The sequence below is a fragment of the Pinus tabuliformis genome, chromosome 5_2, assembly GCF_031772625.1.
Source record: "Pinus tabuliformis cultivar Carrire ecotype Pingquan chromosome 5_2, CPIR1, whole genome shotgun sequence".
Lineage (NCBI taxonomy): Eukaryota > Viridiplantae > Streptophyta > Pinopsida > Pinales > Pinaceae > Pinus > Pinus tabuliformis.
Genome location: NC_142306.1, coordinates 826657741 through 826684761, shown reverse-complemented (window position 1 = coordinate 826684761; position 27021 = coordinate 826657741). Strand labels below are relative to the sequence as shown.

General features: G+C 38.8%; 1 long non-coding RNA gene across 1 annotated transcript; it reads left to right on the top strand.

The window, feature by feature from the left end:
* The first annotated feature begins 24778 nt into the window (after positions 1-24778).
* Positions 24779-25563, top strand: LOC149161864 (uncharacterized). The gene is made up of 2 exons (XR_016261520.1): positions 24779-25009; positions 25154-25563. It is a non-coding gene; the product is annotated as an uncharacterized LOC149161864 (long non-coding RNA).
* The last annotated feature ends 1458 nt before the right edge of the window (positions 25564-27021 follow it).

Below are 27021 nucleotides of genomic sequence, written 5' to 3'. Positions count from 1 at the left end.
CAGATCACCTTCATTAGCGTTGGAGGATAAGACTCCACATGAGGTATGGATTGGTAAGAAACCCTCTCTTTAACATCTGAGGGTATTTGGTTGTGATGCATACGTACATGTTCGAAAGGAGAAAAGAATCAAGTTGGATAGTAAATCTGAAAGGTGCATCTTTATTGGGCATAAGGATGGTTTAAAAGGTTATAAGCTTTGAAACACATAAACAAGGAAAGTTGTGTACAACGGAGATGTGGTGTTTAGAGAGGTGAAAGATATTAAACATGAAGTCCTAACAAAGGGACCTGAGAATATAGAGTTTGAGCTAAAGGAAGAAGAATCAGACTCTACAACAGAACAAGAATCAGAAGATGAAGAGCCACAAACTCCAGTTGTGAGAAGATCAGTTTGAGAAAGAAGGAAGCCAGAAAGGTATAGTCCATCTACTTTCTGTTCAAATTTTTCTTTATCTATTACTAATGATGATCCCAAAACTGTCGGGGAGGAAATAGATTCAGATGATGGAAAACTTTGGAAAGAGGCCATGGTTGATGAAATGGCATCTTTGGACAAAAATGAGGCTTGTGATCTGGTGGAGTTGTCGTCTAGAAGGAAACCCATTGGAAGAAAATGTTTCAGAAGAAGATGAATGCAGAAGGCAAGGTGGAGAAATACAAAGCTCGGTTGGTAGAAAAAGGTTATTCCCAGGTGCCGAGAATTGATTTTGGTCATATTTTTTCTCTTGTTGCCCAGGTAGCTTCTTTTAGATTACTTTTATCTATTGTTGTTGCTTTTGATTTTGAGGTATAACAGATGGATGTGAAGGCAACATTTCTCCATGGGGATCTAGAATAAGAGATCTACATGAAGCAACCTGAAGGCTTTGCAGTGCAGGGTAAAAAGAACCGGTATGTAGGTTAAAAAAGTCTTTGTATGGGTTAAAACAGTCGCCAAGAATGTGGTATCAGAAATTTGACACATATATATGGGGACTTGGCTTCACCAAAAGCAAAGCAAATCATTGTGTGTATTTTAAATTAATTGGTGACTGTGTTATTTATCTAGTCTTGTATGTGGATGATATGTTTCTAATTGGAAATGACAAAGAAATTATCCATGATTTGAAGACCCAATTGTCCTCCAAATTCGACATGAAGGATCTAGGTGTTGCAAACTATTATTTGGACATGGAAATTAAATGAGATCAAGCAAAGAGAAAGCTCTGGTTAAACCAGAGGAACTATGTCGAGACAAAACTACAGAGGTTTAATATGCAGGATAGTAAACCGATAAAGGTTCATATTCCTGTAGGTGTAAATTTATCAGTTGAACAGTGTCCCAAGACACAAGAAGAGGAAGAGGACATGTCTCGTGTTCCATATGCAAGTGTAGTTGGTAGCCTGATGTATGCAATGGTCTATACTAGACCAGACATTGCACATGTAGTGGGAGTATTGAGCAGGTTTATGTCAAAACCAGGGAAGGAGCATTGGACAACAGTGAAGCGGGTTTTCAAGTATTTGCGTGGAATTAGTGATTATTCTCTGTGCTACCAAGGAACACCAGGATTGGACAGAGTTTTGGACATTCGTGGCTTTGTTGATGCGGACTGCACTGGAGATTAAATCAGAGAAGATCTACAAGTGGGTGTGTGTTTAACCTATTTGGAGGAGCAGTCAGTTGGATGAGCAAGAGACAGTATGTAGTGGCACTTTCAACTATAGAGGCAGAATACATGGCAGCCACTCATGCAAGCAAGGAAGGAGTTTGGTTGCAGAGATTGTGTTCAAGTACATGGTTAATACAACGAGCTATAAGGATAGACTGTGACGGCGAAAGTGCAATTTTCATGGCAAAGAACCCTGCTTATCATTCAAAGACAAAGCACATTGATGTTTAGTTTCACTTTGTGAGGGATATGGTTGAAGACAAAAAGGTGTTGCTGGTAAAGATGGACACTTTGAAGAATGTTTCAAATGCATTGATGAAGTATGTGAGCACTAAGAAGTTTTCTTGGTGTAGAGAAACAATGGGCATTGCACGATTGGACCAATGATTAATCTCTCTTCTGACCCCCTGTGTGGAAAAGAAACAACAAGTGGGAGAATGTTGGGTGTGTATTATATTATTTCCACGACTAGTTGCACGCATGGGGGGGGTCACAAGGGGGGTGAAATTTCTCCCTGTTCGTTGTGTCGGGCGCAGCAAGGGGGTCACAGGGGGGGCACAGCCCCCCTATACGAGCTCCAAGGCAGTGCCTTGAGAAATTTTTTTGAACCCTATATTAGGCAGCCATACCTAACTATGGTTTTGTGCATGGGTTTCACACATGGTTTTGAGCATGATGGTTTTTTGCCCATGGCATATTGTAGATCCAGTCAATGGAACTACGGTTATGTTCTAATCCAAGGTTAATGGATTGGGGTTTATAAATGCTTCGGCATGTATATATGTATTGTAACATTGAAAGGAACATAATGAAAAATCAATCTGGTAGTCCCGATTTTTGGATCGAGGGGAAAATCTATCTTGTCATTGTTTATTTTCTGTTTTTAGAATTTGTATGCAGGTGATTTTTGGACGGAGTTAAAACCTACACTTAGGTGGTCAAAATATGGCTTAGCATGGAACTCTCTCATTATTAGCCTCTTCAAATCATCATTTTTTGGCACATAGATTCTATTCTTGAATCTAACTAGACCATCAACTATGAGATGATATTCATCATCCTTTCCACCCTCACCATCTTGTTGTAGTTTTCTTTTTATGTATTGATATTTCTCATCATGTTTCCCAACATTTTTGACCCATTCTCCTACGTCCAATCCATACGAACTTATGGATTCCATGTGATTTAGATAAATCCTTCTACTGAGTGTATCGACAACCTTGTTTTCTTTTCCCTTGATGTACTTGATTTAAAAGTTGAATTCGCTAGGTATGGCCAACCATCTAGCTTGTCTTGCGATCAACTTAGGTTGGTGATGAGCCTCATCATTGGGTGGTTATATGGGCCTTAATTCACCTCCTAGATTAGTCAAACCAACTATTCTCAAAATTTATTACATACTTTTGATCATATTTTGTTTATGAGATGAGTTAGAGTTGGATATTTTGCTTTGTGGTCTAATGTAAATTTAATGCAGGAATAAAGGATAAACGCAAGGAACTGTGGCACCTTGGTAAAAACTCGAATGGGACAAGGGAGAGGAATTATAGGAGGTAAATCCTCCTCATTTACTACCCCCCCATTTGAATATTCCTCCATCACCTCAGAGTGCAAACAGCCAAATCATGAGGACTAGAAAGCAGTCGAGCAAGTGAAAGTGACAGAAACCAGTTTATCTTGAGTTGGGAGTCGAGCCTCCCTAATTTGAAGGAATTTGTTGGAGACTTCTGATGTATAAGTAGAGAGGCTTAGGGCCTCAATAGGATTCGGATTTTTATTGTAAAACTCTACATTATTTCTGAGTTGCAAGACTTGTGACAGTTTGTTATGTAATCCATGGTTTTGATAATAAGAATTCAGTTTCGTTTTGAGCCAGCATTGAGTTAACTCAGAGGGCTGAAGCTCTTGGGTTAGGGCCCAACCCGAGCAGCCAAAGCTCCTCTTTATTGTACATGTATGCTAGCATAGATTCTTGGTTTTCTGTTCATTTTCTTAAGTAGATGCATTTCCATTACAACAGTATAGAGTAGATGATTCATGGTTTCATTGTTCATTTTCTTAAGTAGCTGCATTTTCCTTACAACAGTATAGCGTAGATTTATGGTTTAATTGTTCATTTGCTTAAGTAGTTGCATTCCCATTACAGTAGTGTAGAGTAGATCAGTTATGTTGTAGTTTACTTCCATTTGTGCCTTCTTTCAATTAGTAGGGTAGCTAGGAGAAAAAGATCACCATAAGGTTGTCCATAGGTGCCTCGGCCTCACCTCCTCCCTCTGAAACCATGACTTGAGGAAGAAACCCTTTAGCAACCCCAAAAACACAAGTTTCTAGTTCTCGCATGAGCTTTGGAGTTTGTTGTTTGATGCAGTTACTTGTTTCATTTCACTGTCGTCTTTTCCCATCACCCTCAGTCCGCCCTCACCCTCACCATTTTCTGTCGTTTTCATTGAAACCTTCTTCAACACATTCTTCATGCATAATTCCCTTACCATCCGATCCACAACAAACCTAACCAATCACCGTCTGATTCATTAATTTATCCAACGGCCATCACGCATGAAGTCTTCCACTTTATGCGCTCCAATCTCCACCGTCACTCTGTCTCTTGATCCAACAGCTATCGCGTCACCTCAATACTTTATGCACTTTAAACCCCCACCGTCGATCTACCTCGGTTGATCCGACGGCTATCGTGTCACCCACTCGCCAACTAGCTTGGCCAATCTGCACCGTTGATCAATCCTGCCTGATCCAACAGTTATCGCGCAATCTTACGCGGATTCTTGAACAGTCATTATCTACCCGAGAGCACGCAAGAAAAGTGGTTTTCCCTTGCTACATGTCACCCAGTTAGGCTAATCAAGTGAAATTTCAGAATCCCACTTAGAGCTTTGAGGGCGCGAGAAACTCCTTACCGCCTTCGAAACCCGCTCCATAATTTTTGCACTTTTTTTCCGCGATATGATCTCCGTTGTCCATCTTCCGATTAATCTTGTCCGTCCATCTATTAACTTAAGTCTTCGCGATAAGATCTTCGTCATTCATCCTATTCGGTAACCCTGTTTGTTCATCTATTCACTAAACCGCCTGCAATAAGATCTTCGACGTTCATCTTGTTCGACAACATTGTTCATTCATCTATTCACTAAACCGCCCGCGATAAGATCTCTACCGCTCATCCTGTTCATTAATCATGTTCGCCCATCTATCTACATAATCTCCTGCAATAAGATCTTCGTCTCTCATCTTTCATTACGTCCTTCTTTCACTTATTTCGTCCTCCGACTACTCTTTCGCTTGACTCCTTCCCGAACTTTGTTCTGCATATTAGTTAAAAGCTTCCACCAGATTATTTTAGTTTCCTTTCTTACACATTCTTAGGGTTGATGCTCTTTACTTCTACAACTTAGATAGCAGCATTAGATTAGTGTTGATTCAGCAATTCTGCTTAGCATCGTTGTTTAAATGGTTAATTAGGTTATGGTGTGACTTAGCATTACATGTTGTTTTCTTCATTACTGCAATAGAGTAGCTCTCTCTTAGAATATATTTGCTCTTCTTCCATCAAAGAATCAAGCGTCTTCTAACCCTATAGAAGTCTGGCTTGGAACCCCTAGCGTCTCTTGCCATATGAATAGAGACAACAGGCAGGACCTTCACTTTTACTTGTGCATATAGCACTGTCACCCCAAGTTTGTACAAACCCGGGGTTGATAAGTAAAGCTGGTATCCCTAGGAGTTGCAGCATTCTTGTTGCAATACCTAGGTCAAACAAATATTTGAGTCCCAAATGATTTGTCATAAGCATAAATCTTATGTCGAGGAGGTATTGTCTCCGCATTTTCAATGCATGGATGATAGTATCCAACTCCAAGTCATGAGTCACGTAGTTTTCCTTATGCTCATTTAGCTTCCATGACTCATAGCAAACTACTTGTCTTTCCTGCATCAAGTCTCCACCAAGCCCCTCCTTGCAGGCATCTATATGAACCATAAAATCTTTTTATGGATCTGCAATTCTTAACATTGGGGCATTAATGAGCAATTGTTTCAATTATTCAAATCTTGTTGCACACTCAGTTATCCACTCAAATTTCTTTCCTTTCTTTTCCAACGATGTGATTGGGTTGCCTATCTTGGAGAAGTTTTTGATGAACCTTTTGTAGTAGCCTTCCAACCCCATGAATAATCTCATTTCATTCACATTTTCCAGTGTTGGCCACTCCATTATGGCCTTGATCTCTTTCAGATCAACTGTTATCCCCTCCTAAGAGACAATGTGTCCCAAATAATGTATTTGTGATAAGAGGAACTCACACTTACTAAGATTTGCATAAATCTTGTGTTCCCTTAGCAACTATAGCACTGCAGCTAGGTGTTTTCAAGTTCTTCTTCAGTTTTTGAATATACAAATATATCATTAACGAAGACAATCACAAATTTGTTCAAGTCAGGACATATCACACTATTCATTAAACACATGAAGACGGCAGGGGCATTAGTAAGCCTAAAGGGTACCATCAGAAACTCGTAATGCTTGTATCTTGTCTGAAATGCAATATTATGGATATCTTTGTCCTTGATACATATTTAGTGATAGCTTGACCTCAAATCAATCTTGGAGAGAACTATTGCTCCCCTCAGCTGATCAAATAAGTTGTCAATCCCTAGCATTGGATATCGGTTCTTGATGGTCACTTTATTTAAATGTTTGTAATTAATGCATCATTTTTCTTCACAAACAGAAATGGAGCTCCCCATGGGGACACACTTGGCCTTATATAGGCCTTATCAAGCATCTATTTAACTTGTAATTTTAATTCAACTAATTCAGGAGTACTCATCCTGTATGGTGCCTTGGATGTTGGTGTTATTCTAGGCATCAACTCAATAAAGAAATCTACTTCTTAGTGAGGAGGTAATCCAGGAACATATGTTGGAAACGCATCTTCATACTACTGCAAAACAAGATATCTTTTTAGCACCTCACTCTCCTCTTTCTCGACGTTGTTGTTGGCTTTTTCATTGTTGGAAATTTGCACAGAAAAATAGAAGGCATACTTTTTGGTGACTGTGTTTAGCTTGCATGGTTGTAATTAACCTCACCAAAGTGCCTTCTACTTCCCTTGTAATATTCTCCTCTCTTTAGCTTCATCCAAGAATTCAATGGCTTTCTCATGACAATCAAATTTTGTCGTATGTGCATAGCCAATCCATGCTTGGAAATAAGTTGGGTGAATACATGAAGATGGGTTACACTTTTGAGGCAAATGTGGCGATGAAATTTCAAGTTTTTCCTCTTTTATCAAATTAAGGCCCTCAAAATTCATATAAGCACTGTGAATTTTGATTCGGAGTAAAAAGACAAATTGTGGAGAATTGTGTGGTTGACCTAATGGTATTTTTTGAAAAAATATTTAGTGTCATGTAATACGTCAAATTTACATTAAATGAAATGTTTATCTTTGCAAATTTTCGCACATAAGTTAAGAGGTATGTATGTGTTCATGTAGCATAACTTAATCTAAAATATGTAATTTAAAATTAAAAAAAAAAAAAATAGATATATATATATATATCTGTGTGTGTGTGTGTGTGTGTGTGTGTGTGTGTGTGTGTGTGTGTGTGTGTGTGTGTGTGTAATACGTCAAATTTCCATTAAATGAAATGTTTATCTTTGCAAATTTTCACACATAAGTTGAGAGGTATGTATGTGTTCATGTAGCATAACTTAGTCTAAAATATGTAATTTTTAAAAATATATATATATATATATATATATATGAGAACATGATCTAAAAGTAGAGAGATAAGATTTTCATATTAAAAAAATATTTTTTATACAAAATTATATTTTGTATTATTTGTCGAAGTTGGCGAAGTAGTATTTCAATTTCATTTTGCAGACATGTTCACGTAAGGTTTTCTTCAGCTATTTAAATAAATTGAAAAACTAACAATACCCTTTTGAAGAGATTCTCAAACGAAGATAGTGGTATTTTTTGAAATTTTTTCGTTGTGTATATTTTATGATATTGATTTTTTATTCAACCTCTTTAAAACTATTCAAAAAAAATCAAGCATTATGTTTAAAAGAAATTAGATAAATATATATATATATATATATATATATATATATATATATATATATATATATATATATATATATATATATCATATGAATTTGAAAATGTCAAACTCATAAGCCATTGTATAGAGGGTTCCTTCTCGAATCCAACATGATCAACTAAGTTACTTAAAGACAAATTTTGCTTAGAGTCCACTAGGGTACAAAATGGTGTTGTAGAGAAATCTACCGAAAAAAAAAAAAAGGATCTAAAACTTTGTTTTTTAGGCCCTCTACAGCTCGATCAAGTGCTTAAAATGCTCGATCGAGCCCTTAACATGGTTAAATAGAAGCTCGGTTGAGCCTATAGCTATATCGAGTTATCATAATTATCTTCGGAAAAAAAGACGAAGCCTCTCAATACTTGTCTATAAGCAAATTATAAAATTTATTTATTCCGCAAAAATAATTTTTATAAATATTCAAATATATTCCAAACTCTAATTTTCTTTAATTATAAATCCAAGTTTTATTTTGTTTTACCAAAAAAATAATTATAATAATATATAGATAACTTTCTATAAAAGATTTTAACTTTGTTTTTCAAATTCCAACAACGTCAAATTCACATTTTTGAGTTACACTTATTCATATAAAAAATTATAATATTTATTAAATCAAATTGATAAATTTTCTTATTTTTAATCACCCTTGAACTCTGGCCTGCATTTTGATTGTTCATAATAGTGTTTCAAATTTTTAATGGCATCATCTAATGTTTGAGATACATGAAATTCAATTCGGTCTCTGAATGATATGGGTATCCCACTGATAACCCTTTGAACTTTTGCTTCTCATCCTTAAGGTATGGCACGTATCTCAGCAATTCCAGAAACTTGGTGATGTATTCTGCATCTGACATTTGTCCCATTCTGAGCTTATAAATTCTTTTGCTTTGATGTCATAGTATCTGTTTGATAGATATTTATTTTTGAAGAGCCTTTCAAATTCACTCCAAGTCAAGTCCTCTTCAGTTATTCCTTTGACATTCTTCAAATCTTCCCACCATATGTCTATTTTTCCCTTCAAACTGTAGGTGGTTACCTTTGCTTTCATGTTCTCGGAATCGTTATGGATTCTGAAGTACTTCTTCATTCCAAGTGACCAAGCTTATGCATCTTTTGATTTCTTCATTTCTCCATCAAATGTGGGTGGTTTGGCCTTCTTAAATTCCTCTAACATATATTCTATTTCTCTCTTTCTCCAATGATGATGATGATGATGCCTCCTATTATTAGAACTAGAATTTCTACCAAAGTGATGCCCATAAGTGCTAGTTCTTCTCTCTAGGGTACTCAATGGTGTATTCCATCTCACAGTGTCTTCACTTTCCCATTTGTGCCTCTTCCTAGACCTGCTACCATTTGCCCCATTTTTTCTCTATTTTGGTTCCAAAGAGCTCTGCCTATCTCATGACTAGCCCCTAGCTCCTGTTGCCTCTATCTTTGTAGGTCCAAGAGGCTTTGCAATATGACTGCATTTACCTTAGCTTTCCTTTCTTAATCCCTTACCAACCTTTCATTATCTATCTTAGAGCTCCTAATCTCGACCCTTAGGCTCCTCAAGGTATCCATCCAATCGGGAGAGTTTACTCCTCCCCTATTCTCCACTAAAGCTTCTTCATGCCCATGTTATGACCTATTAGAATTGTATTGAACCATCCTACTACTCATTCCTTTGCTTCTTACTGTCCTTTGTTACTTATGATCTGTTGTCATTCACACACCATTATTAGATACACCATAACATATATATATATATATATATATATAACAAAATCATGACCTTGAACTTGCTTTTGTGGAGTTGTCAGCTGAAACAAACAACTCATGTTAGTACTTCAATATCAAACAAACATAAAGTCATTAGCATTACCACATATGCATGCATCGTCAACAACATATATCAGTCAACACAAATTGTTAGCTCAAACAATGATCAATCACATGTATATATATACATACACACATCTCCTTTGACATTTATTGTACTCTTCTAAGGTGTCATTAATCTCCAAAGGTTCAACATTAAACCTTTGCTCTGATACCACCTGTAAACACACCCCCTTACCCTTATGAGTGTATTTACTATGCTAACCCAACCTACTTGGAACAATTAGAGAAATGGGGTAATTTATTTTTACTTTCTTTTGAGTTTCTAGAACTCAATTTTGATGTCATCATCACACTCGTCTTTGTGAGACTTTTCTAGTGATATAAATTTGGTCCCAATCGAACACCTGGATTGAAAATTATGCTCCTTAAAGCCTTATATACTCAAATGTACCTCCTCATTATTCCTACCACATGGCACCCACGTTATCCCCATGCGGCATGTCACTATACTTCCATATGGTCACATCGTCCACATATATATGTATATATATATAGTGGCATGTTTTTAAATATATATAGTTAGTTAGTTATTGGTGTGCTTCTCCTTGACAATCAGTGTTCACATACATTCACCCAAGGCCTCCCTTTCTCAGTCCTCCATGTTACATAAATATTATAAGTCAATACTATAAATTCTCAATATTATGAATTAATTTTATTTTTATAAATTTATTTTATTTTATTATTATTTTTTATTCTCAATATCATGAATCAATTTTATTTTATTTTTTCTAAGTTATGCTAAATCTATTGAGGTAAGAAAAAATATCATACACAGAGGTCGAAGCCCGTACTTAGCTATGCTGGAGGGAAGGCATCAACCAGCAAAAAACTAGATTTGAACTTAAAATGTTACATAAATATTATAAGTCAATACTATAATTCTCAGTATTATGAATTAATTTTATTTTATTATTATTTTTTATTCTCAATATCATGAATCAATTTTATTTTATTTTTTCTAAGTTATGCTAAATCTATTGAGGTAAGAAAAAATATCATACACAGAGGTCGAAGCTCGTACTTAGCTATGCCGGAGGGAAGGCATCAACCAGCAAAAAACTAGATTTGAACTACCCCGAAGGGAAACCAGTTCTTGACCGAAGTTTCTCAAAAATATGATCTTGCAGCCCACGCAGGGGAAACCAGCGAATTTACAAGTTTTGCATCATTGTATCTGAGGAGACTAAAAAAAGTAAACCCAACTAAAGAGCCCAATACTTTAGTGTTTCCCAAGAAAACCATTGAAAAACATAAACTGAAGAACAAAGTCCCAACGAACCTGAGACACGTGGCAGCTGAGTGGCAGTCGACTAGGCAGGCACGTGGCACGTTGAATGGCAGCAAGGTGGTAGACCAAGCAGTGAGCACATGGCATCGAGGTGGCAGCTAGGGATGTGGCGGCGATGGACGGTGCTCCTCCACGATGAAGCATCTGTACTCATCCATGGTGCCACTTGCCAGTGGCATAGCCTTCGTGTCGCCTGTCTGCAACTCCGGTTGCTCTTCCTCGATGATGCAGCAGTATTCATCGATGACCCACCCTGAAGACTCGACTGTGCCAGTTCTGTTTTGGCTTTGGCTTCGCTGCTTCCCACAGTGGTGCGTCCTCCTGCAGCAATTCCTAAGAGCCCCATTGCTACAGTGCGGCCATCACCCTTTTCTCTGCATTCCTCAGTTGCCATGAGACGACCGCCAACCTCAGAGTCTTGTGCCTCCGAATTTTGCTTCTCCTCATGAAAGCTAATGGTAATCATTGCAGTGATGAGGGGTTGGTTCATGGCAGAGCGAAAGGTAAATTGAGCATTCTGGCTGAGGCGCTGGTGGAGTGCTTCTGGGAGAAGGGACGGAAGTGGAAGGAGGCGTAGCAGAGGCCCTTGAGTGGAAACGACCTCTGCCACTATGCGTGTTGGGGTAGCGGCCAGTGTTCTGCTCAGCCAGAGAGGAGGTGGTCTCCGAAGCAGAAGAGTTCCTGGAGCGACTCAGGCCCCCTCGATTCCCACCTCTGCGGCTACGCATCCTATGGCACACCATGTTTTGCAATTGGATGCGAGTTTTGGTCCGAATTAGGCGCAGTGGGCTGCAACATTGCAGCGGAGCTAATAGGCAAATATATAGAGGGATGAACTACCAGGGTCGAGGGGATGAGAATTTGTAAATTCAAGCTGTGGGTGAAATGGATGCCTAAGCCAAAATCAATGCAGCAATAAAGATTACAGCGTCTCCCAGTGGTTGTGCGGGAGTTGGGCGCCGCTGCTGCATGAGGGCAAAGGCATTGCAGGGGCCGAGGTTGCAGAGGAGGAATGGTAAGAGCAGAATTGGCATTTTCCCAAGAGCCCATCGTTACTTTGAGCCGAGGTTGAAGTCGGTTATCAGAGTGGTGACAATGTTCATCTGAGGCGCAATCATGGCTATGGTTAGTGCCATATTTGGATCTCTGCGTTGCCCTGTGGGAGGCCATATGCTCTCTCCACACGCCAACCCAATGGCAACCACCTCATCGTTTGCTATTTTTTCACGATCTATCCACAGTTATAATAAAAAATTTAAAATAAATATCACAGACTTACTACTTTTACCATTCATCCAGCCGAATATAAAATATTTATGATGCAAAGCATCGCTCTCCAAGGTATAAAGGTGCTGCTGTAATTACACATATGTATATCAATTCCTACTATACTAAGGTTCCTCCCTTAAGTTAACGTTCATGACCCAATTGGCAACCTTTACGAAATTGAAGGCTAAGTTAATGGTTAACCCCGTCACCGGTTGCTGCTCCGGTCAGCTCCGGTGCCAGATGGTGAACGGGATCTTAACTCACCTCACCTACCATCGCCAGGTGGCTAATGCCGTGCTGAGACCACGTGATTCTTTGGTTGAAGCACTAGAGTTTACGCGCCAAGCTCTCAATCGATTGAACGGTGTGGATGATAAGTTAAGATCTAAGGGTCCGAATGCACCCAAGGGTTTAATGGTGGTTTATATACCACTGAGCTATTTTATTTAGTTCATTTGCACATGTTTCGGAAGGTTGGATGTTGCTCAGCTCGGCGGTGACCCCCTCGCTTCAATTACCAGGTATCCTCCATAACCAAAGTCCGCGGATTACAGTTTCTTCCTCAGCTATTTAGATTTATAAATATATGTGCAGTACTTTTGTTTACTGCCGGTTCATTAGTTCTGTATACCTCTGTTTGAACTAATCTCAATGCTTTTACTGTGCTAGGGTTTATACTACGAATCTTCAGCCATTCAAGCAGATAATAAGCGACCGTGGCACCTCCAGGTATTTACCCCATCGTAACTTGATGCAGAGCTTGCGTTTCAGTTGATGGGTGAGGGTTTATTCTTGTGCAATTTTATAGGTTGATTCTTTTAGGCTGAGGAGTTCCTCATGGCGGTTTTCCTTTAATGCCTCAGGGTTTATACACTCGGACAAACCCTGGACTCGAAACGCGGTCGGCCATTCCATGTCGGTACCTGCGTTCTCAAGGTTTCTACCATCTTATGTTAAATAGCTGTTTTGGGCATTATGCCAGGGTTGCATGTATATTTGTTAAGAATCCACGGCCTCATAGCCGGAACCGAATCGACTCAAGGAACTCAGGCTATTTACTCCCTTCTGTCTTCTCACATTGTCGAGAATGTTGAATAATGATTCACAAGCTTTTGTCTGTAATTATGAAGGAATGAGAATTCCCTTCGGCTCTCAGGATACTTGGTTATCTTACTGTTTATACCCATCCGGGTTTCTGTTATCATAAAGTTAATATACTTTTCCCTTTGAATACAATGTGTACATTTGTTCATATAATACTGTTGGCACTAGATCTGTTTGTTTATACGCATATTGCATCGATTCATAGACATGTCTGAGCTCGTTTTGTATTTACAGTTATTGTATTTCCTTCGATTCACAGATTGGCATTAGTTTTAGTTAAGGGTTTATAGTAACAGTCACATAATTGCTCATTGGACATGTCTTTTAATACAGCGGTTGCGTGGCCGTTTACCACAGTGGGGTTCTATTGTCCGGGGACGTCATGTCGCCTTATGGATAATAGTAACAACCCCGCACTCTGAGCCGAATGCGTTCAGACGAGTGGTAATACAGTTGATGGCTTTATACTTATTTTGAATGTATATGACATGTAAACCCTTGTTTCAAATACATGAAATGTAACCCTTATTTCAAATATGTGAAATGTAAACCCTTGTTTCGAGTATATGAAATGTAAACCCTCGGTACAGGGTTTGACTAAATCTCTGGTTACGGCTTCATTATATGTTATAAACAACAGTACTGTCTCAGTATGTTATTCTTGTTTGCTCTAGAATCGCAATGATTTCCTTGGCCGTTCTGGTTCTCTGTAAACATTCTACTGCTACAGTTTTCAGTGAATCTTTCCGCTGTTATACAGTTTAAGGCATTCTTTATCATGCACTTCACTATCCTGCATACAGTTATGATCTTTCGGGACTTGTACGATTTTTATGTAAATAGCATGTTTCAGTTTCTATACAGATGGCATGCATTGGTTTCTATACTGTTAATATGCATCGGTTTTCATACATTTAACTTGCAATGCTTACAGCAGATAGTCTCTGTTCTTTTGCTCTAATAACCAGTTCTAGAATGCTCATAGTACTGTTTCTAATATTAAACATTCTTTTACCTCTAATTAGCAACAGAGACTTGGATTCATCTACTTCCCTTCTATATACCCAGTATACTGATTAAGGAAATCTGAATCTGGTGAATAATTCGTACCTGGTCTACCAGCTACAGGAGTTAATGCTCCAGAAGTTCACCTGCATTTACATAATTTCTCTTATCCACCCAGCCATGAGATCCATCAGTACGTTGGATTCTCCCCCCGAGCTGTCTTGCAGGCCTGCAGCCCTCAATAAGACTCTAGCACCTATGTGCTTGGGTTATCTGGTCTTTACCAGACTTAACCCTCTTTCTTCTTGTTTTTCCTTTCTTGGAATTTTTCTCCCTCTCTGTCACAACAGACCAGGGGTTTCCCTCCCAAGACTTTTCCTGGCTGAAGGGTTAGTTTTCTTTTTCAGTTTTATAACTGTTTCTTTTCTTTAGAAATCCTCCCTTAGGAGACTGCCAGCATTTTTCCAAAATATCTTCCATTTCATAAATAAAATAATATCATTTAACACAATAATTAACAGTTCACATTAGTTTCTTACCATAGTAACTTTCATAATTACATGTTTTACGGGGTCATCACATCTTCCCCCCCTGGGATTGGACATCGTCCCGATGTCTATTCCCTTTAAATAAGTCCGGGTAAACTTTCCTCATAAGTTCCTCATCTTCCCAAGTAGCCTCCTCAGGCCCATAGTGCTGCCACAGCACTTTAATTTGGGTAATAACCCGTTTCCGCAGCCGCACTTCTCTCCAGTCGAGAATGCTCTGTGGTTCGACCAGAACCTCGCCTTCCGATTCGACCTGCAGACAATCAATATTTTTAATCAGTTTACATTAAATATATCCACATGTTCAAAACAACGGGATTAACTCTTACCCGAACATCTTGCCATTTGATCACATGTTTAGGATCGTATACATATTTCTTTAGAACAGAAACGTGGAACACGTTGTGAATTCTAATATGGCTTGGCAAGGCGAGTTGGTAAGCCACCGGCCCCACTCTAGCCAAGATCTGAAAAGGTCCAAAGTACCGAGGAGCCAGCTTGGCACATCCGCTCCATTGCAGTGTGCTTCTTCTGGCTTGGATCCTCACAAACACATGGTCACCAACCTGATATTCTTTAAACCTTCTTTTCTTGTCCGCAAAACTTTTCTGCCTGTCCTGTGCAGCCTTCAAATTGGCACGCACCCTTTTCACCATGTCTTCCATTTCTTTAAGCATTTCTGGACCCAAACTCAGCTTATCCTCAGGTCCACCCCAACTTGAGGGTGTGCGGCACTTTCGCCTATACAGAACCTCAAAGGGGCTTAACTGTGTCGAGGTATGATATCCATTGTTATATGCGAATTCAACCAGGTGTAAATGTTCTTCCCATTGGTTTGGTTTCAGCATCACATACGCCCTCAACATATCTTCTAACACTCGATTTACTCACTCGGTTTGACCATCGGTCTGCGGGTGGTAGGCTGTGCTAAAATTCAGCTGTGTTCCTAACTCAGCAAACAACGTCCTCCAAAAGGTGGATGTGAACTTTACATCCCGGTCTGAAATGATTACTTTCGGCAGTCCATGCAGTCTGAACACATTCTGCATAAAAAGGTGAGCAATTTGCACCGCCTTATAAGTGGACTGCACTGGTATGAAGTGTGCCGCTTTACTCAACTTATCAACCACCACCATGATGGAATCATGGTTTTTCTTCGTTCGTGGCAGACCGGTTATAAAATCCATGGAAATGGTTTCCCATTTCCATTCCGGGATAGGCAAAGGTTGCAATAGCCCAGCCGGATGCTGATGTTCTGCCTTAATCTGCTGGCACTCTAAACACTTTGCCAAATACTCAACCACTTGCTTCTTCATTCTGGGCCAGAAATATTCCTTCCTAAGTGCAGTGACCATCTTTTGGTACCCTGGATGGCCAGTGTAGTGGCTGGTATGGAACTCGTCCAAAATCAGGTTCTTAAGGTCATTTGAATCAGGTACATATAATCTTTTATTAAAATACAGCATGCCAGCACTGTCCAGTGTATATCCTTGCTGTAATTTTTCATTAACTGATTGCTGTACCTGCTGTTTTAACTGTTGGTATTCAGCATCCTGATTTGCTGCTGATTTAATCTGCTCAAACAGAGAGTTTCGCCACTTGCTGACTGAAAGTTCACACAAACACTGCACCTTTCGACTCAATGCATCAGCCACCCGGTTCTCTTTGCCTTTTAAGTGCTTAATCTCGAAGTCGAATCCACTTAGGAAATCTGCCCAACGACCTTGTCTTGCATTCAAGGTAGGTTGACTGAAATAATTGGTCAAGCTGTGGTGATCTGTCAACAACAGAAATTTCCTCCCCAGGAGGTAATGTCGCCACATTTTCAGCGCATGAATAACAGCTGTTAATTCTAGATCGTAAGCAGAATATTTCTGCTCATGATCTTTTAATTTTCTTGATTCATACGCAATTACTTTCCCTTCCTGCATTAATACTCCTCCTACACCCTCTTTACTTGCATCAGTACACACAACGTAATCCTTATTAGGATCAACTATACTCAAGATGGGTGCAGTGGTGAGTAGGTTCTTCAACCGATCAAAGCTCTGTTGACATTCCGTTGTCCACTTAAACGCCTTTCCCTTTTTCTGCAAAGAAGTGATAGGGTAGGCTATCCTTGAGAAACCTTCCACAAACCTTCGATAATAGCCAGCTAGTCCCATAAAGGATCTGATATCAGCTACATCCTTGGGTATGGGCCATTCCATAATAGTCCTTATCTTCTCAGGATCTACTGCTATTCCTTCTTTAGTAATCACATGGCCCAAATATTGGATTTCCTCCTTGAAAAAGTCACACTTACTAAACTTAGCATAGAGCTGGTGTTCCCGAAGAGTTTGCAACACCATCCTAATATGTTCTTTGTGTTCCTCATGGGAACGAGAATATATCAGAATATCATCAATAAATATCAGCACGAATTTGTCCAAAAACCTGTGAAACACGCTGTTCATCAAACACATAAAGGTGGCAGGTGCATTGGTAAAACCAAAGGGCAGCACCACGAATTCGTAGTGCCCATAGCGTGTTCTGAAAGCGGTTTTGGCAATGTCCTCTTCTTTAATTCTGATCTGATGATAACCAGATCGCAAATCGATCTTGGAGAATACCTTTGCCCCCTTCAGTTGATCAAAGAGTTCGTCAATCCGAGGCAAGGGGTATTTGTTTTTGATCGTGAGTTTGTTCAATTGACGATAGTCTATACACATACGGAGAGTTCCATCTTTCTTTTTGACAAATAACACTGGAGCTCCCCACGGTGACACGCTGGGGCGGATATAATTCTTATCCAGCAGCTCTTGCAGTTGCATTTTTAATTCTGTTAACTCGGGCACGCTCATTCGGTATGGTGCCCTTGACACTGGGGCTGCCCCTGGTGTTAACTCTATAGTAAAATCTATATCCCTTTTCGGGGGCAGTCCTGGTACCTCTTCAGGAAAAACATCCACAAATTCCTGTACTACCGGAATGCCATCCAATGCAGATATTTTGTCTTTCTGGTTTGCATAACCCACTTGAATAGCGTAAATCTGACACTTCTTCCTGAGACATTTAGCTAGCTGAGAAGCAGTGATAGGTCGGATCTGTACAGGGTGTTTAATCCCCTGCAACTCTTGCTGTTGCCCCAGGTCATCCTTGTAATAAATGGTTTTGGTTTTGCAATTTACCAACGACCAATGTTTTTCCAGCCAATCCATACCAATCAGAATGTCGTAGGACCCCAATGGAAGTACATTCAGATCGGCTGTAATTGGCTGTCCAGCTATGCTGAAAGAGCAGTTACTAATTTTGGCTGAGACTCGTCTCTTAGCTCCCGTGGCTAGCTGTACCAGCCATGGACTCCTGAACTTTTCAGAAAGTAACTTACACTGTTCTACTATTTTTGGGCTAACATAACTTAAAGTAGCTCCTGGGTCAATAAGAACAGCTATAGAAAGGTTTGAAATTTTACCTTCAAACTCCACCATGGTTGGCTGGTATTCCGCTTGATGGTCATCCAAAGCTGCGTTAATTCTTGGCATGCTGCACGCCACTTCTCCAACAGTCGATGCTTCTTGGATCTGAGATATTTGGTCCACTCCTTTACGCTGAGGGCAGTTCTTAACGTAGTGTGGTCCTCCACAACCCCAACATTGGACTGGAGGTCTGGTCATCCCCTCAAGGTCTGACCTGACAGGTGGTTCACTGATTCTGCTCTCACTTGGTTTAGTCTGAAAGGTACTCTTTGCTACATTTCTGCTAATCTGCCCCTTACCAACACCCTTGCTGCCATTGCTGCGACTCCCTTTATTATTACCAGCAATTCTGTTGCCCTTCCTTTCATTCCATCTTTTATTTGAAATGTCTCCTTTTTGTTTGTTTTGCTGGTAACAGATTCTTGCCTTACGAATCGCCTCATCCATTGTTCTGGGATTATCAAACTCAATGCGTTCCCTTATGTAGGCAGGTAGACTACTTACAAATCTCTGCACCTTGGCCTTTTCCTCCTTAATATAGGAACCACATTAACAGTATAGAAACCAATGCATGCCATCTGTATAGAAACTGAAACATGCTATTTACATAAAAATCGTACAAGTCCTGAAAGATCATAACTGTATGCAGGATAGTGAAGTGCATGATAAAGAATGCCTTAAACTGTATAACAGCGGAAAGATTCACTGAAAACTGTAGCAGTAGAATGTTTACAGAGAACCAGAACGGCCAAGGAAATCATTGCGATTCTAGAGCAAACAAGAATAACATACTGAGACAGTACTGTTGTTTATAACATATAATGAAGCCGTAACCAGAGATTTAGTCAAACCCTGTACCGAGGGTTTACATTTCATATACTCGAAACAAGGGTTTACATTTCACATATTTGAAATAAGGGTTACATTTCATGTATTTGAAACAAGGGTTTACATGTCATATACATTCAAAATAAGTATAAAGCCATCAACTGTATTACCACTTGTCTGAACGCATTCGGCTCAGAGTGCGGGGTTGTTACTATTATCCATAAGGCGACATGACGTCCCCGGACAATAGAACCCCACTGTGGTAAACGGCCACGCAACCGCCGTATTAAAAGACATGTCCAATGAGCAATTATGTGATTGTTACTATAAACCCTTAACTAAAACTAATGCCAATCTGTGAATCGAAGGAAATACAATAACTGTAAATACAAAACGAGCTCAGACATGTCTATGAATCGATGCAATATGCGTATAAACAAACAGATCTAGAGCCAACAGTATTATATGAACAAATGTACACATTGTATTCAAAGGGAAAAGTATATTAACTTTATGATAACAGAAACCCGGATGGGTATAAACAGTAAGATAACCAAGTATCCCGAGAGCCGAAGGGAATTCTCATTCCTTCATAATTACAGACAAAATCTTGTGAATCATTATTCAACATTCTCGACAATGTGAGAAGACAGAAGGGAGTGAATAGCCTGAGTTCCTTGAGTCGATTCGGTTCCGGCTATGAGGCTGTGGATTCTTAACAAATATACATGCAACCCTGGCATAATGCCCAAAACAGCTATTTAACATAAGATGGTAGAAACCTTGAGAACGCAGGTACCGGCATGGAATGGCTGACCGCGTTTCGAGTCCAGGGTTTGTCCGAGTGTATAAACCCTGAGGCATTAAAGGAAAACCGCCATGAGGAACTCCTCAGCCTAAAAGAATCAACCTATAACATTGCACAAGAATAAACCCTCACCCATCAATTGAAACGCAAGCTCTGCATCAAGTTACGATGGGGTAAATACCTGGAGGTGCCACGGTCGCTTATTATCTGCTTGAATGGCTGAAGATTCGTAGTATAAACCCTAACACAGTAAAAGCATTGAGATTAGTTCAAACAGAGGTATACAGAACTAATGAACCGGCAGTAAACAAAAGTACTGTGCATATATTTATAAATCTAAATAGCTGAGGAAGAAACTGTAATCCGCGGACTTTGGTTATGGAGGATGCCTGGTAATTGAAGCGAGGGGGTCACCGCCGAGCTGAGCAGCATCCAACCTTCCGAAACATGTGCAAATGAACTAAATAAAATAGCTCAGTGGTATATAAACCACCATTAAACCCTTGGGTGCATTCGGACCCTTAGATCTTAACTTATCATCCACACCGTTCAATCGATTGAGAGCTTGGCGCGTAAACTCTAGCGCTTCAACCAAAGAATCACGTGGTCTCAGCACGGCATTAGCCACCTGGCGATGGTAGGTGAGGTGAGTTAAGATCCCGTTCACCATCTGGCACCGGAGCTGACCGGAGCAGCAACCGGTGACGGGGTTAACCATTAACTTAGCCTTCAATTTCGTAAAGGTTGCCAATTGGGTCATGAACGTTAACTTAAGGAAGGAACCTTAGTATAGTAGGAATTGATATACATATGTGTAATTACAGCAGCACCTTTATACCTTGGAGAGTGATGCTTTGCATCATAAATATTTTATATTCGGCTGGATGAATGGTAAAAGTAGTAAGTCTGTGATATTTATTTTAAATTTTTTATTATAACTATGGATAGATCATTGAAGCGATTAATAAACTCGTCCATAGATTGTTGTCCTAGCCTTAAGTCATGGAACTCTCGTGCCTTCTCATCATAGAATCGCTCTGTTAGATATCTCTCCTTGAAGTATTTCTGAAATTTTTCCCATATTATGTTCTGCTCACTTACTCCTTTTACAATCTTGGTTTCTTCCCACCACAGGGTTGCCTTACCTTGCAGCTGGAAGATGGCCAACCGTGCCTTCAGATTCTAATCATACTCATACAACTGGAAATACTTGTTCATGTTAATTAACCATGCTTCTGCTGCTTCCTCTTGTTCCCCATCGAAATGTGGAGGTTTAATTTTTCGGAATTCCCCCTGTAATTCCATTTTCTGCCGTTTTGAGGTTTGTTGTTCCAGTACGTTATCAGAATGGTCCTCCTTTTCCTCTGAAATTTCAGGTGCAGTTGGGTAATTTCGTTCTTCAGTTCCCCTTTGTTGTTCCGCAGTGGGATTGGCTAATGGAGGGTTTTGTCTGTCCGACAAGCTCTTCAAAATTCTTTCCTGCTCTATTGTCAATCGCGCGTTGTCTTCTCGCAGACGTGCCATTTCACTTTTCAATTCTCGAACAGTTTCTAGTATCGCTAGATTGGTACTGCGTGTCTCTGCGCCAAGCTGTACCCACAGCTCTGGATTTTCTTGAAGAATACCGTCAGCTCCCTGCATTTCCTCCACCTTTATTGTTGTCTGTTAACGGATTGTTGTTTCTGTTTTTATCTCCTAATTAATAAACAGAAAATGAGTCAGCTGAATTGATTCTTCCTCATATATGTACTATATGATAATCTTTCATGCAGCTGGATCTTACTGCTCCAGAGGCCACAGTTTTGAAACTTGGCTCTGATACCACATTGTCACGATCTATCCACAGTTATAATAAAAAATTTAAAATAAATATCACAGACTTACTACTTTTACCATTCATCCAGCCGAATATAAAATATTTATGATGCAAAGCATCGCTCTCCAAGGTATAAAGGTGCTGCTGTAATTACACATATGTATATCAATTCCTACTATACTAAGGTTCCTCCCTTAAGTTAACGTTCATGACCCAATTGGCAACCTTTACGAAATTGAAGGCTAAGTTAATGGTTAACCCCGTCACCGGTTGCTGCTCCGGTCAGCTCCGGTGCCAGATGGTGAACGGGATCTTAACTCACCTCACCTACCATCGCCAGGTGGCTAATGCCGTGCTGAGACCACGTGATTCTTTGGTTGAAGCGCTAGAGTTTACGCGCCAAGCTCTCAATCGATTGAACGGTGTGGATGATAAGTTAAGATCTAAGGGTCCGAATGCACCCAAGGGTTTAATGGTGGTTTATATACCACTGAGCTATTTTATTTAGTTCATTTGCACATGTTTCGGAAGGTTGGATGCTGCTCAGCTCGGCGGTGACCCCCTCGCTTCAATTACCAGGTATCCTCCATAACCAAAGTCCGTCGATTACAGTCTCTTCCTCAGCTATTTAGATTTATAAATATATGCACAGTACTTTTGTTTACTGTTGGTTCATTAGTTCTGTATACCTCTGTTTGAACTAATCTCAATGCTTTTACTGTGTTAGGGTTTATACTACGAATCTTCAGCCATTCAAGCAGATAATAAGCGACCGTGGCACCTCCAGGTATTTACCCCATCGTAACATGATGCAGAGCTTGCGTTTCAGTTGATGGGTGAGGGTTTATTCTTGTGCAATGTTATAGGTTGATTCTTTTAGCCTGAGGAGTTCCTCATGGCGGTTTTCCTTTAATGCCTCAGGGTTTATACACTCGGACAAACCCTGGACTCGAAACGCGGTCGGCCATTCCATGCCGGTACCTGCGTTCTCAAGGTTTCTACCATCTTATGTTAAATAGTTGTTTTGGGCATTATGCCAGGGTTGCATGTATATTTGTTAAGAATCCACGGCCTCATAGCCGGAACCGAATCGACTCAAGGAACTTAGGCTATTTACTCCCTTCTGTCTTCTCACATTGTCGAGAATGTTGAATAATGATTCACAAGCTTTTGTCTGTAATTATGAAGGAATGAGAATTCCCTTCGGCTCTCGGGATACTTGGTTATCTTACTGTTTATACCCATCCGGGTTTCTGTTATCATAAAGTTAATATACTTTTTTCTTTGAATACAATGTGTACATTTGTTCATATAATACTGTTGGCACTAGATCTGTTTGTTTATATGCATATTGCATCGATTCATAGACATGTTTGAGCTCGTTTTGTATTTACAGTTATTGTATTTCCTTCGATTCACAAATTGGCATTAGTTTTAGTTAAGGGTTTATAGTAACAGTCACATAATTGCTCATTGGACATGTCTTTTAATACGGCGGTTGCGTGGCCGTTTACCACAGTGGGGTTCTATTGTCCGGGGACGTCATGTCGCCTTATGGATAATAGTAACAACCCCGCACTCTGAGCCGAATGCGTTCAGACGAGTGGTAATACAGTTGATGGCTTTATACTTATTTTGAATGTATATGACATGTAAACCCTTGTTTCAAATACATGAAATGTAACCCTTATTTCAAATATGTGAAATGTAAACCCTTGTTTCGAGTATATGAAATGTAAACCCTCGGTACAGGGTTTGACTAAATCTCTGGTTACGGCTTCATTATATGTTATAAACAACAAAACTGTCTCAGTATGTTATTCTTGTTTGCTCTAGAATCGCAATGATTTCCTTGGCCGTTCTGGTTCTCTGTAAACATTCTACTGCTACAGTTTTCAGTGAATCTTTCCGCTGTTATACAGTTTAAGGCATTCTTTATCATGCACTTCACTATCCTGCATACAGTTATGATCTTTCAGGACTTGTACGATTTTTATGTAAATAGCATGTTTCAGTTTCTATACAGATGGCATGCATTGGTTTCTATACTGTTAATATGCATCGGTTTTCATACATTTAACTTGCAATGCTTACAGCAGATAGTCTCTGTTCTTTTGCTCTAATAACCAGTTCTAGAATGCTCATAGTACTGTTTCTAATATTAAACATTCTTTTACCTCTAGTTAGCAACAGAGACTTGGATTCATCTACTTCCCTTCTATATACCCAGTATACTGATTAAGAAAATCTGAATCTGGTGAATAATTCGTACCTGGTCTACCAGCTACAGGAGTTAATGCTCCAGAAGTTCACCTACATTTACATAATTGCTCTTATCCACCCAGCCATGAGATCCATCAGTACGTTGGATTCTCCCCCCGAGCTGTCTTGCATGCCTGCAGCCCTCAACAAGACTCTAGCACCTACGTGCTTGGGTTATCTGGTCTTTACCAAACTTAACCCTCTTTCTTCTTGTTTTTCCTTTCTTGGAATTTTTCTCCCTCTCTGTCACAACAGACCAGGGGTTTCCCTCCTAGGACTTTTCCTGGCTGAAGGGTTAGTTTTCTTTTTCAGTTTTATAACTGTTTCTTTTCTTTAGAAATCCTCCCTTAGGAGACTGCCAGCATTTTTCCAAAATATCTTCCATTTCATAAATAAAATAATATCATTTAACACAGTAATTAACAGTTCACATTAATTTCTTACCATAGTAACTTTCATAATTACATGTTTTACGGGGTCATCACATATTTCCACCCGCATCCAGGAATCATGAATCAATTTTACTTTTTATAGATTTATTTTATTTTATTATTTTTTTTTTTATATTTTTTACTCCGCCTTTGTTTTACATTATATTATATTATTATTTTTTAATGTAATTCCACGCACTACTTTTTTGTAAAATGAATCACGCCGGCATTATTTACCCTTTTCATCTCAGTTTAACACCTGTCCCCTTTTAACCTGTGATCCCCGTTCACTTGTCATCGCGCGGCAGAGCTGAGCTTCTTGATAGCTTGACGACCGCCTTTTACTCGCAGTGAGAAAGCGATTAAGCCAATTTTCACCTTTGGATGGTGGCATATTCGCTAGATAATATTCTACTGTGATTGATCCTGCTCGCAGATTTTTTTCTCGATTCTTTAAATGGCGGGGTTAGGGTCGATACAGCGGCGTTCGTTTTATTCTGCGATCGATCCTTTGTGTGTGAAATTGTTGAGGGTTTCTGACTCTATATTTGTTTTCATTTTGTTCCCATTAAGATTCATCCATTTTTTCTTTCCCTAGTTTTAATGAAGCACGACGCATCTTTATAATTTTGGATTTTGTTTTCTGTATCTCTGCAGATCTCTATTGAGATTATGTTGTTTATCGCGGTATTGTTCACTAAAAGTGAAGATCGGGCTGTGGTTTTAATGGATCCGCGTTAAAGGACACTTTTTCGCTGTAGAATGTATTATAAAGCTTGGCACGGGGTTCGATCTGTGGTCCTTTTTCGCTGTAGAATGTATTATAAACCTTGGCACGGGGTTCGATCTGTGGTCCTTTTTCGCTGTAGAATGTATTATAAAACTTGGCACGGGGTTCGATCTGTGGATCGAGTTAGCTATAGCTGTAATGTTTTTTAATTGTGTAATTTAAGCCCGTGAGAGGCCCTGTGAGGGTTTGTGTTTGCGGGTTTACATGATCTTTCTTTTTCGGGTGCGCTTGCAGGCGGATCTAAATATTAATAATGTAAACCGGTTGTATTTGTGTATCTATTTGGGTAGATGATCGAATGCTCTGCTCTTTTTTTTCCTTTTTTTTTCATCTTCTGCCGATAATAAACACATACACAGGACGATTGCTATCAGCATAATGAGGGTTTTGGGGAAAAAAATTATGCATGCAAAGCCTCAAATTTATCAGTGGAAGGAGGGTTTTAGATCATCTACTCAGACATTGCATTTATACATTCATGGTTACAGGTTATCCTGGAAAATGATTCATTAAAATAAAAAGAGTATGAAATGGAATAACCATGTTACCCTCGAAAATCATTTCATTAGAACAAATAGCGTATGGAAGGGAATGTTTTTGTAAACTGTAGGTTTGTAATAAAATATGGTAAAGCCCCAAAATTTAGGGATACAAAAATCTAAAGTTGAAAGATTGGTAAAAAATTAAATGATGGGAGTGAAAATGAAGTAATTGTAATTTTTATACTTTTTAGTTGGGTAAGAAAACATGGTAAAGCATGAAAATTTAGGAATATAAAAATCTAAAATGGCAAGATGGTAAAAATTAAATGATGGGAGTGAAAATGAAGTAATTGCGTAGGAGGATGTAATGTTATATTAAACTCACAATTTTGTAATGTTTTATTAAATATTTTGACTAGATTAAATGTGAGAAAAATAAAATAAAATAAAGAAAAATAATAATTATTAATAAAACATTTTCTTTTTCAATTTACATAAAAATAAAAATAAAATAATAAAATTAATAACTATATTTATAATTATAATTAATAATTAATGAGTGTAGTTTTATCTTAATTTTGTAATTACAAGTATCTAGAGGGATAAAACTTCTTGAGGTGTAAACTATTTTTAGAGTGAAAAGAGATTTGATCCCTCTTCATTTTTGGTAGAGCGAGAGTTAAATTATTCATTTAGGAAAAAAGTTTTTATAAATTAATTATTATAAATATATTTTTGGATTTTAGATGAGTTTTTAATCAATTAAAAATAAAACTTGAAAAAAAAATTTCCTATCTATAAAAATGGATAAGTGGGTTGACTCACCATGGGCTTGACATGGAATCCAATTTAAATTTCTGATCTAGTAGTTCATATAATAATGTATATCAAAATTATATAAATCATTATTAGTTAATAAGTAAGTGGGTTGGTTTAATATGGACTTGCCATGCATTCAATTTAAATTTATAATCTCATAATTTACATGATAGTTCATATCAGAACTATTATTAATTAAATTTCTAAACCATTATCAATTAAACTTACTATGATAAAAAGACCTACAAAGCAATCTGTTATTTCTCCCCATCAATTCTAACTTCTATAAGAAAAAGAATCTAGATAAAAATAGTCCTTAAATGGTTTAGAGAATGATATTTCTAGCCTAAGGAATGAAGGCAATATCTTTAATGGGTGACTTTAATGCTCGAACTTCAAGCAACCAAGCTATTCTTCTAAGCAATCATTCCAAC